Source organism: Schistocerca cancellata, chromosome 1 (genome assembly GCF_023864275.1).
Source record: "Schistocerca cancellata isolate TAMUIC-IGC-003103 chromosome 1, iqSchCanc2.1, whole genome shotgun sequence".
In the NCBI taxonomy this organism is placed as follows: Eukaryota; Metazoa; Arthropoda; class Insecta; order Orthoptera; family Acrididae; genus Schistocerca; species Schistocerca cancellata.
The window spans coordinates 794,245,692-794,257,925 of record NC_064626.1 but is presented as its reverse complement, the minus strand read 5'-3'; the positions used below and the strand labels follow the sequence as shown (position 1 = coordinate 794,257,925).

At 42.0% G+C, this 12,234-nt stretch overlaps 1 protein-coding gene across 3 annotated transcripts in view; it reads left to right on the top strand.

The window, feature by feature from the left end:
- LOC126187769 (centromere protein I-like) overlaps positions 1–12,234 on the top strand; it is a 351,829-nt gene that overhangs the window by 85,432 nt on the left and 254,163 nt on the right. The window lies entirely within an intron of this gene.

Here is a 12,234-nt window from a genome sequence, read left to right as displayed (position 1 = left end):
TTTCATTTATGGCGGCATTTGAAAGCTCTTGTCTACGCAGCCCCGGTACCAAATGTAGAGACTCTTCGTGCTTGTATTGTGGACGGCTGTGATACAGTACGCCATTCTCCAGGGCTGCATCAGCTCATCAGGGATTCCATGCGACGGAGGGTGGATGCATGTATCCTTGCTAACGGAGGACATTTTGAACATTTCCTGTAACAAAGTGTTTGAAGTCACGCTGGTACGTCTGTTGCTGTGTGTTTCCATTCCATGATTAATGTGATTTGAAGAGAAGTAATAAAATGAGCTCTAACATGGAAAGTAAGCATTTCCGGACACATGTCCACATAACATATTTTCTTTCTTTGTGTGTGAGGAATGTTTCTTGAAAGTTTGGCCATACCTTTGTGTAACACCCTGTAAAACTTACTTTCTTGAATGCAGTTAAGTATTATGCCATTCTTGTCATCACAGCACAGCAAATGATGAAATCAGTACACCATTTAAACACTACACTTCGAAAAAACAAGAAAAGGTTCTCTCCTCATTACTAGTGCATAATATTTCCAGTTCATGGTTCATTAATTGGAATATCATTTATGCTCTTATGCACACACCATTCCTTGATCCATATTATTTTCCAAGCCAATCATCTCATATTTCTGTTTTATAATCTCATCTACACAGGATGTGGTGTACTAACATAAAACTGTACTTAATATTTACATTTTATGTAGAATTTTCTAGGTTTCAGTTATCATAGAACAGTTGATCAATACTACATTTCAGCAAACACTTATTATCTACAACTGTATACATTTGTACAAACAGACATGCTGGTGAGCTGATCACAGTCCCATAGATACATCTGCTTATTATACAATACATAAAGTACCCCATTACATATATTTATTTTACGATATGTCGACTACATTTGCCTGTCTACTAGCATGCGTATCTACTTTAAACACCGTGGTGGCAACATTTTTTTTCATATCTCAATGGGTGGAGATGCCTCTAATTTTGTTTGTTCCAGGATGCACTAGCAAGTATGTTTCAGTATGAGATATACTTGAATCGTATAGCATTTGCTGCTTTTTATTCTTTCTCTTCAGAAGTGAAGGTTTAGGATGGTTTCTTAATAGAAATTTTTTTCCAACATTGTATCCTTACACTTTACCTAATATTTTGTCAGAGTAGTACTTCTTTTTAGTAGCTTTCTGAGCAAGATTGTCTGTCTTACCTATTCCTTCCAGGAAATATCTTCCTTAGTAGGTCTAACAATATAGTTTATCAATGTTGTTTGTTTATTAGTAGCCGGCCGCTGTGGCCGAGCGGCTCTAGGCACTTCAGTCTGGAACCGCGCAACCGCTACGGTTGCAGGGCCAAATCCTGCCTCGAGCATCGATGTGTGTGATGCCCTTAGATTAGTTAGGTTCTAGTAGTTCTAAGTTCTAGGGGATTGATGACCTCGGATGTTAAGTCCCATATTGCTCAGAGCCATTTGAACCATTTTTGTTTCTGTTTGTTTGTTTGTTGGTTAGTACAGTATGTCCTTATGAACATTTTGAACTCCTGAAACGTTCTGTATATGGGATTTGCCTCTGGATGGCACTTTGAAATTAATATTTGGCTCATGGCGTTATCTCACAAGAAGCTTCATCTGCATGTGCTAGTGAAATTACATGTGTTATCGCACAAGATTGCTGAAGGCTTGCCAAACCTTAGAATCTCATAATTGACTAGTCTCCTTATTATGGGAGTGCTTGTAGCTGTTTTTAATGCACATAACATCAGATATTTCAAGAACATCTATTAATATCGTGCTCCACCACGTGCGTGTCGAGAAGTCATATAGTGCAACTAATATCGTGCTCCACCATGTGAATGAGGGAAGGGTCCATACATGTCAGCCATGACAATTGTTGTGGCATGCATCTTGCCTTTGCAACATTTGTTAGATGACTTTGCCTTCTGGCATAGTTAGCATTTACTCACAACCTGTTGTTATCTTAAGCTTTGAAAGAAACAGCAAAGTGTGTGCACGCCCCCCCTCCCCGCGTGCGCGCGCACACACACACACACACACACACACACACACACACACACACACACACACACTTGTTATTAGATTTTAGATCTCATTGATAACATAGTACTCCATTACCCATTACGTAATGGTTCACAAGCTTATCTGTTGGGTCAGGTAATAATTTATTCTTCACTTGATTCCACATAGGAACTTAATCCTGCTGTTTGGCCATGTTTTTACACTTTCAAAGCAGTATTTCCTGTGCATAGTATCCAGTTTCAGCAAGACCCTACTTTCCAATGATTACCCCTTCACAATCTGGTCTTTCTTGCAAGTCGTCAGGTAGGTGAGACAATGTGTCTGCCACCACATTATCCTTGCCTTTCACATAACCTCAAAACTATATTCTTTTAGGGCTAATATCCATCTAACCAATTGAACATGTAACAATTTACAGCTCAACAGGCTGTAGTTTGATGGTCACAGTATACCTTTGTACGATTGCCAGCAAGATAAAAGTGAAACTTCTTGAATGCTCGAACATCTTAAGGGCCTCTAATTCTGTTGTTGAATAAGCTGTGATAGAATTCAACTAGTGAATGTTAGTACAAGCTGTAGGTTTACCTTCTGAATTTCATATTCGGAACATAAAAACACCAAGCCCCTTGGAGGAAGCCTCCATCGCCAGGCCTAGTTCCATCAACATATCCAGATGGTAAAGCCTATCCAAGTTTACCAGAGCTGCTTTAGCTTTTGGAAGATTAACATTCTTTAGACCAGTGCCATGTGTGAGACTTGTTTCCGTAACAAATTTAGCATTATGTGTGTTCGTAGATTTTCCCAGCGAATGAGATGCTTGAAAGTCTCTCGGGCATGCAGCCGGGTTGATTGGTCGTTGTTGAACGAATTTTCGACGGCGTAACGTGCCATCATCATCATCAGGTTACTTCTGTTGACTGACGTCCTAGGCCGGCGGGTGGTGAGATATATATACCTGTCGCCTCTCCCCTCCACTGACTCCACGTATGGACCGAGGGATGTGCAGGCCGCGGTGGTGGGGGTAGCTTGCGCTGACGAGATGACTGATGGGCGTCAGTACGCATGCCGCCTTTGGCGGGTGTGGTGCCCCGTTTCCGCTGTTCCTGCAGAACTTTTATTGCTGGATTCCACGCTTGGCTGAGTTGAAATCCGTTGTCCTTGTTAATAAGGTTCTCGTGCAGCTGGATTTCAATTGCTTCCTTGTATACACAGTCCCAAAAGCGGGATGTGTTGTGCAGGACTTCTGTGTTCTCGTATTCCATATGATGATTTGTCTCGAGACAATGTTCTGCGATGGCAGATTTTGTAGGCTGTTGGAGATTGGTGTGCCGTTTGTGTTCAGTACACCTTTCCTTGATGGTGCGAATGGTTTGCCCCACATATGCTTTCCCACACTCGCATGGTATGAAATAAACTCAAGATTTCCGAAGTCCTAAATCGTCCTTCCCTGTCCCTACAAGGGACTTGATCTTTGGCGGCGGGCAGTAGACGCATTTGATGTTATGACGTCCTAGATACTCCCTATTTTTCCAGATACGTTACCCGCATATGGTATGTAGGCTGTCGTTTTCGGTGGATCATCATCAGGTGTCGGCTGTGGTGTGGTCTTCTGCTTGAAGGCGCATCGAATTTGGCGGTCACTATAGCCGTTCATCTGGAACACATCCTTGAGGTGATCTAGTTCCAGTTTTAAGCTTTCTTCGTCGGAGATCACACGGGCTCTGTGAACCAATGTATTCAGTACTCCTTCTCTTTGTGACAGGTGATGACAGCTGGTGGCGTTGTTGGTACAGATCCATGTGGGTTGTCTTCCGGTAGACACTGTGTCCTAGTGTTCCATCAGGCTTTTTCCGTACCAGAACATCCAAGAATGGTAGCTGCCCGTTTTTCTCCACCTCCATGGTGAACTGAATTTGGGGGTGAATAGAGTTCAGATGCTGTAAGAACAGTTGGAGCATCTCTTCCCCGTGAGGCCAAATGACGAAAGTGTTGTCAACATATCTGTAGAAGACTGTTGGATTTAGTGGTGCTGATTCTAACGCTTTCTCCTCAAATTCTTCCATGTACATGTTGGCCACCACAGGTGACAGGGGGCTACCCATAGGTACGCCGTCTGTATGTTTGTAGTAATGTCTGTCAAAAAGAAAATATGTTGACGTGAGCACAAAGTTAAATACTTTCGTGAATGTGGGCCCAAATTTCTTCTCAATAAGATCCAGCGAATCCTTGAGTGGAACTCTCGTGAAAAGTGATACAACATCGAAACTGACCATAAGATCTGGGCTGGCCAGCTTGAGTTTTTCCATACGTTCCACAAACTGAGCCGAGTTTTTGATGTGGGACGTCAGTCAATAGGAGTAACCTGATGATGATGGCACGTTACGCCGTCGAAAATTCTTTCAACGACCAGTCAACCCGGCTGCTTGCCCAAGAGACCTTCAAGCAAATTTAGCATTGATTCACAGTTAAGTAGCTGGTCAGGTACCAACTGCCTGTAAAAAGAGGTCAACTTTATGAATGGCTTAAGCTGTTTCTTTGTTTGTGAGGTAGAAAAGTTTTTATCGCTTTAACTTTCTCTTAATCTGGCAGGATTCCATGAGATGTAATTATATGTCCTAAGACTTTTATTTGCTTGCCTGAGGTTGGATTTTTGGAGATTGTCTGCTGCACCAGCTTCTTGAACTTTGTTCAGTGCTCTTTGCACAAATCCTATGTGCTTTTCTCATGTTTGTGTGGCTATTTAGAAATCGTCCGCAAACAACGTTACATTGACAAGTAGTTCTGCACTAAGCTCTGAGTCCAGTGTGGCAATAAACATGTCCACATTGATGTTCAGGCCAAAAGGTAAAATTCTGAATTGATAATTTTGGCTTGTATAAATAATGGTAATATGTTTCCATGTCTCCTCATCCACAGCAATTTGCAAATAGGAGTTACGATGTTCGTTAAATGCTTCGCCCCATGAAACTTCTGAATGTGCTTGTGCATATTTTATGGTCCAGTCTGGGTAGGTACAATAATTTTGTTAGTTGCTCTAGCATTGATTACTAGCTGGACATTGCCTTTGACTTTGCTACTGCTAGTAATATGGCCTTGTGAATGGGTCAGTAATCTTCCACTCCAACACTTCTCTTATCCCCCAAGCAACATCAGGTGCCTATGACCAGGGGGATGGAGAAGGAGATGTGGCAGAATGTATCATGATATAACATTCAGATGATACTGTTATCTTCTGATTGTACTGGGTCTTGCTAGTGGGAAAAGTGGGTACATGCATAGTCGTGCATATCCTTTTGTAAAAGTTAAAGAAGATAACATTGACTTCAGTACCTGTGTTAAGTGCCGCTGTCATTAAGATGTATGCTTGTGTCTGTGTACCGTATTTACTCGAATCTAAGCCGCACCTGAAAAATGAGACTCGAAATAAAGGAAAAAAAAAAAAAAATCCCGAATCTAAGCTGCACCTGAAATTTGAGACTTGAAATTCAAGGGGAGAGAAAAGTTTTAGGCCGCACCTCCAAATCGAAACAAAGTTGATCCATTGTAATATGAGACATGATTTAGGTCGAACGAATGACGATACAGCTACAGTAGTTTGGTTCGAGTCGTGAGCTTAGTAGTTAAGCTTTACCAGGTAGCCATTGCTATGTGGCAGGCGCTCCGTCCGTATTTATATGGGTACCCTTTCTTTTTCACGTGCTTCATCTGGTTTGAATCGATTGCTTATTTTGCTTTGATCTGATAAGTGCGTTTTCTTTGTTATAGGTGTTTATGTCACCCTAAGCTGAAAATGCATTACTGTACTGTGTCATGCATTGTTTGTCGCACTCTGATAATGAGTGTTTACAACCTGTCGCCACTCGCGGCATGGCTTGAGAGAGGAATCGTGTCATTAGCGAAACAATGGCAAGAGACTGCTATTTGTTGTTACTTACACAGCTGCTTTCTTTGATAATGATCAACAAGAACCAAATAATAGACTGCGTATGATAGAACATGTTCTGAACCAGAGTTAGGCGAAAATTTTTCTCCATTTGAAAATCTTTGGGGCCGCTTCTTTAGTACATCAAATTCTGCACAGAAATTAGTCATCTTAGTCAGTTGCCGTGCTTCATTTCTGGCTGTATCACTATTAGGCATAAGAATAATACGAATATAAACATGACACGATACGTATATTCTTCCGCGTTTGCTGTTGTCTCACTCTAGTTTCGTAGTTTATTAGGCAGACAGGATTTAAAAGAGATAGCAGCAAACGCGAAAGAATACATGGCAAAATGTTTATATTCGTATTATTCTCATGGTGAAGAGAATAATGCGTGTGATTCACATTTCATCAGGTTCCTATTAGCAACGATCTCTTCTCACAGGTAGGAAAAAATTCAGAACGTAGAATTGAATATATTGACAAACATCCCAAACAGTCTTGCCAGTCGGATTTTCGTAATACATTGAAATTCAGCTACATTCGTAGATAAGCAATACGGAATTTGTATTTACTTCGTTGGATAATGTATGAAAATGCAATGGTCGAAACTCGGGGCGGAGAAAAAAAGCTCGTCTTCCACCTTTTTTTTTTTTAATTTATTTACTGACGCAGAGGTTTTAGCGCTAGTATTTATCTTTGTGCCTACAAAGCATGCCTGTGTAGCGCTACATGTATTCGACGACAGAAGTTAGTTGTGGTGGCACCTATTGACATTTTTCAGAACTTCCGCTTGCTTTGCACTCGATTCTAAGCCACAGGCGGTTTTTTGGATTACAAAAACCGGAAAAAAAGTGCGGCTTAGATTCGAGTAAATACGGTATGTGCGGATGGATATGGGTGTGTGAGTGTGAGTGTGAGTGTATACCTGTCCTTTTTGCCCCCTAAGGTAAGTCTTTCTGCTCCCGGGATTCGAATGACTCCTTACCGTCTCCCTTAAAACCCACATCCTTTCGTCTTTCCCTCTCCTTCACTCTTTCTACATCTACATGTCTACTCTGCAATTCACATTTAAGTGCTTGGCAGAGGGTTCATCGAACCACAATCATACTATCTCCCTACCATTTCACTCCCGAACAGCGCGCGGGAAAAACGAACATCTAAACCTTTCTGTTCGAGCTCTGATTTCTCTTATTTTATTTTGATGATCATTCCTACCTATGTAGGTTGGGCTCAACAAAATATTTTCGCATTCGGAAGAGAAAGTTGGTGACTGAAACTTCGTAAATAGATCTCGCCGTGACAAAAAACGTCTTTGCTTTAATGACTTCCATCCCAGCTCGCGTATCATATCTGCCACACTCTCTCCCCTATTACGTGATAATACAAAACGAGCTGCCCTTTTTTGCACCGTTTCGATGTCCTCCGTCAATCCCACCTGGTAAGGATCCCACACCGCGCAGCAATATTCTAACAGAGGACGAACGATTGTAGTGTAAGCTGTCTCTTTAGTAGACTTGTTGCATCTTCTAAGTGTCCTGCTAATGAAACGCAACCTTTGGCTCGCCTTCCCCACAATATTATCTATGTGGTCTTTCCAACTGAAGTTGTTCGTAATTTTAACACCCAGGTACTTAGTTGAATTGACAGCCTTGAGAATTGTACTATTTATCGAGTAATCGAATTCCAACGGATTTCTTTTGGAACTCGTATGGATCACCTCACACTTTTAGTTATTTAGCGTCAACTGCCACCTGCCACAACATACAGCAATCTTTTCTAAATCGCTTTGCAACGGATACTGGTCTTCGGTTGACCTTACTAGACGGTAAATTACAGCATCATCTGCGAACAACCTAAGTGAACTGCTCAGATTGTCACCCAGGTCATTTATATAGATCAGGAACAGCAGAGTTCCCAGGACGCTTCCCTGGGGAACACCTGATATCACTTCAGTTTTACTCGATGATTTGCCGTCTATTACTACGAACTGCGACCTTCCTGACAGGAAATCACGAATCCAGTCGCACAACTGAGACGATACCCCATAGGCCCGCAGCTTGATTAGTAGTCACTTGTGAGGAACGGTGTCAGAAGCTTTCCGGAAATCTAGAAATACGGAATCAACTTGAGATCCCCTTTCGATAGCGGCCATTACTTCGTGCGAATAAAGAGCTAGCTCCGTTGCACAAGAACGATGTTTTCTGAAACCGTGCTGATTACGTATCAATAGATCGTTCCCTTCGAGGTGATTCATAATGTTTGAATACAGTATATGCTCCAAAACCCTACTGCAAACCGACATCAATGATATAAGTCTGTAGTTCAATGGATTACTCCTACTACCCTTCTTAAACACTGGTGCAACCTGTGCTATTTTCCAATCTGTAGGTACAGATCTATCGGTGAGTGAGCGGTTGTAAATGATTGCTAAGTAGGGAGCTATTGTATCAGCGTAATCTGAAAGGAACCTAATCGGTATACAATCTGGACCTGAAGACTTGCCCGTATCAAGCGATTTGAGTTGCTTCGCAACCCCTAAGGTATCTACTTCTAAGAAACTCGTGCTAGCAGCTGTTTGTGTTTCAAATTCTGGAATATTCCATTCGTCTTCCCTGGTGAAGGAATTTCGGAAAACTGCGTTCAATAACTCCGCTTTAGCGGCACAGTCGTCGTCAACAGTACCATCGGCACTGCGCAGCGAAGGTATGGACTGCGTCTTACCGCTTGTGTGCTTTACATATGACCAGAATTTCTTCGGATTTTCTACCAAATTTCGAGACAATGTTTCGTTGTGGAACCTATTAAAGGCATTTTGCATTGAAGTCCGTGCCAAATTTCGCGTGTCTGTAAATTTTAGCCAATCTTTGGGATTTCGCGTTCTTCTGAACTTCGCATGCTTTTTTCGTTGCCTCTGCAACAGCGTTCGGACCTGTTTTGTGTACCATGGGGGATCAGTTCCATCTCTTACCAATTTATGAGGAGGTATGAATCTCTCAATTGCTGTTGCTACTATATCTTTGAATTTGAGCCACATCTCCTCTACATTTGCATAGTCAGTTCGGAAGGAATGGAGATTGTCTCTTAGAAAGGCTTCTAGTGACACTTTATCCGCTTTTTTAAATAAAATTATTTTGCATTTGTTTCTGGTGGATTTGGAAGAAACGGTATTGAGCCTAGCTACAATGACCTTGTGATCTCTAATCCCTGTATCAGTCATGATGATGCTCTCTATCAGCTCTGGATTGTTTGTGGCTAAGAGGTCAAGTGTGTTTTCACAACCATTTACAATTCGCGTGGGTTCGTGGACTAACTGCTCGAAATAATTTTCGGAGAAAGCATTTAGGACAATCTCGGAAGATGTTTTCTGCCTACCACTGGTTTTGAACAATTATTTTTGCCAACATATTGAGGGAAGGTTGAAATCCCCACCAACTATAACCGTATAAGTGGGGTATTTATTTGTTACGAGACACAAATTTTCTCTGAACTGTTCAGCAACTATATCATCGGAGTCTGGGGGTCGGTAGAAGGAGCCAATTATTAACTTAGTTCGGTTGTTAAGTATAACCTCCATCCATACCAATTCGCATGGAGTATCTACTTTGACTTCACTACAAGATAAACCACTACTGACATACACAAACACTCCACCACCAGTTCTGCCTAATCTATCTTTCCTGAACACCATCTGAGACTTCGTAAAAATTTCTGCAGAACTTATTTCAGGCTTTAGCCAGCTTTCTGTACCTATAACGATTTCAGCTTCTGTGCTTTCTATTAGCGCTTGAAGCTCAGGGACTTTCCCAGCACAACTACAACAATTTACAACCACAATTCCGACTCTTCCTTGATCCAAGCACATCCTGTGTTTGCCATGCAGACTTTGAGATTGCAGCTCACCCCGTACTTTCCCGAGGCCTTCTAACCTAAAAAAACTGCCTAGTCCTTGCCTCACAGCCTCCGCTACCCGTGTAGCCGCCAGCTGTGTGTAGTGAACTCCTGACCTATTCAGCAGAACCCGAAACCCCACCACCCTATGGCGCAAGTCAAGGAATCTGCAGCCAACACGGTCGCAAAACCATCTGAGCCTCTGATTCAGACCCCCCCGGCTCTGCACCAAAGGTCCGCAGTCGGTTCTGTCAACGATGCTGCAGATGGTGAGCTCTGCCTTCATCTTGTAAGCAAGACCAGCATCCTTCACCAAATCAGATAGCCGCTGGAATCCAGAGAGAATTTCCTCGGATCCAAAGCGACACACGCCATTAGTGCCGACATGTGGCACTACCTGCAGCTGGCTGCACCCTGTGCTCTTCATGGCATCCGGAAGGACCCTTTCCACATCAGGAATGACTCCACCCACATATCATGAATTAATGGCCCCATGCTACCATATATTACAAAGGATAAACTAAAAATTTAACATTATCCACCCAAATTATATTACTGTCCTGTAGCAGAACAACAAAATGATTCGAAGGTCTTTTTGCATCTGGGCATATTAGGAGGCTATGCAGCCTGTTTGTCGTTACATGTGCATCTGCTACAGGTGGGGCAGAAATAGTTGTGAGAGACTATATTGGGTAGCTTCAATGCTCCCTGTTAATGTTTAGTATTGATTTCACTTTGCAAGGGTGTAATAGCTTTATCTCGTTTCTAAATATTATCTATGCTACCTTCTGATATTCTATTGTGTAACATCAATGTGGTTCATGAAGAAACAAAGCACATGGCAAAATCTAAACACAAGAATTGCATTACCCCACACACCTATCACAGTTTACTGTGGTAGTCAGTGACATAGCTCACAAAGTGGTATTGACATTGATGAACGGATGGGAAGACTTCACCAAGCTCATTCTTTTGCCGGTTTGTGCTATGGAAGCAATCATAATTAGCAATCAGTTACTTTCGTATTCAGTGCCAGATATATATTAGCATTGATGCACCAAATCAGAAAACTACAACCGATGAAAATTTTGTAGCAGCTATAATATATTTCCCTTCTACTTATGCTGATGTATCAGCAGGAAGTTACGTGCTAGATTATAGCTGTAATTACACAGCTGGCCATTAAAATTGCGACTCCATGAAGGCAGCATGCAACAAATATCAACTTGGCATGATGTGTACTACGTGGTAGGATATTCAAACAATTAGCATTTCAGTGCAGCTTCTCTAAGTACGTAGGAATAATGCAGCCTATATTCTGTATTTAAGGAGAGACTGCATTGCTGGTTTCTCATCCACAAATTGCTTTTAAGTGTTGTTTGTTTGTGATAAAAGCATGTTGTGTCTCATGTAATGAGACTTCTACCACCATGTGTCAGAACTTGGTAGCAGAATGGCACAGCCTATCGAGACTGCAGTTTACTATTCTGCAAAACTGCCATTTGTGTTGGTTGTCATCCCATGACTATCATGCGAATTTGGAATCGATGTGGTCAGGGGGACCATAATCAATTCTGTGCAGGATCTCAACGACCCCACTCATGCCATTATGGGGCAGGCGTGGGAGGGGAGGACGGGGCGGGGGGGCCTTAAATGACAAAAAAATTATACACATCGGTAACAAGTGGCCTGTTCCAACATTGAAAAGTGGTATTTTGTTTTTTAAATGGATAATATTTCAAAGACATTGTAGGTAACAAATTGCACCCACATATAAAGTTACATAGTATATTTTATTTTGCCAACTCAGAACAGAATACTCGATATAACGCGAGTCAAAGAATAAAAACTTAATTGTCTAATGTCAGCTGCACTAGCACTGAGTAAACAAAGGACACATCACTGGTTACTTACGTGTTCCCTCTCAACCTCCACCTTAGTGTGGAGGGCCCGGGATGAACAGGTAGCTAAATCTGACTTGTCTTCATGCTCTCGTACAGATGACTTGTTGTTGCAAAGATGTGTGAGTCGATGTGGACTGCTGTGCTGTGGTTCCAAGTCATCTCTGCATGGATTCTTCTGCTTCATTATGTCTAGTACACTCCAAACTTAGGTTCTCCTCTTCCAGTTGAGTGTCGTACTCAGTTTCTAGTAAGATCCATGCTGGCTTTACCCTCTCTACGGACACACTAATGGTTTTGTCATTCTGCAAGATGTCAATAGTATAATTGTCGCGTTTCACTACTCGATAAGGTCCAGTATACGGAGGTTGTAGTGGTGTTCGACACTATCTGTGCCAAGCATGGTGTGTACAGTCCACCAACACCTTAAGTCCAAAAACTGGTCGTTCATTGTGCCTAGATAC